This window comes from Metschnikowia bicuspidata, assembly GCF_001664035.1.
Source record: "Metschnikowia bicuspidata var. bicuspidata NRRL YB-4993 chromosome Unknown METBIscaffold_3, whole genome shotgun sequence".
In the NCBI taxonomy this organism is placed as follows: Eukaryota; Fungi; Ascomycota; class Pichiomycetes; order Serinales; family Metschnikowiaceae; genus Metschnikowia; species Metschnikowia bicuspidata.
The window spans coordinates 499567-500291 of record NW_017387733.1 but is presented as its reverse complement, the minus strand read 5'-3'; positions in this window follow the sequence as shown (position 1 = coordinate 500291).

Genomic DNA, 725 nt, shown 5'->3' with positions numbered 1-725 from the left:
CCCCCCCCCCCCCCCCCCCCCCCAAACTATGCACCAGTACCCACGCAAATACAACATAAGCACATTTTAGCAAAAACTCAATTACCAAGAGAACACGTGCATGTGCGCATTAAGATTCCTGACTTTTGTAAGTTATCTCCCAAACGAGTAACTAGCTATAGGATAAACCCGCAGCTCGCACTACTTTTTCATGTCACTAGCTTAAAACAAGTCCTCTAGCAAAAAGATTGCAGCACCACAATTTCGCATATGGTCTCCCACTACACTACTCAGTGTGGCCCTTTTAACTAACGTTGATCGGACGGGAAACAGTGCTTCCTGCATGGTATGGCCGCAACCTACATATTATCTTGAAGATAATACAATAGTTTCAGGCTAACAGGTTTTGTTTCCATCTATTGCGTAAATTCAGAAATAAATCTACCTTATATCAAAAATTATTTGTTGAAATTAATTATAAACTATTGGGCAGACGCATCTTTGAGAGGAGTCTCAGTGGGTGCCTTAAGTCCGCTACAACCAGCTGAGTTGAAGCGACTACTACAGGAGACCTTTCCTAGGAGTCGATAACGTAATATCCAATACGTAAACAGATACGGGCCAAGAGGACCGTCCAGGCCGTGATTAACGGAAGGAGACGGGCCGAGCTAAGACACCTGGTACGTAATTTGGGAGCTGTTCAAAGGTTTTATATATATATATATATATATATATATATATATTAT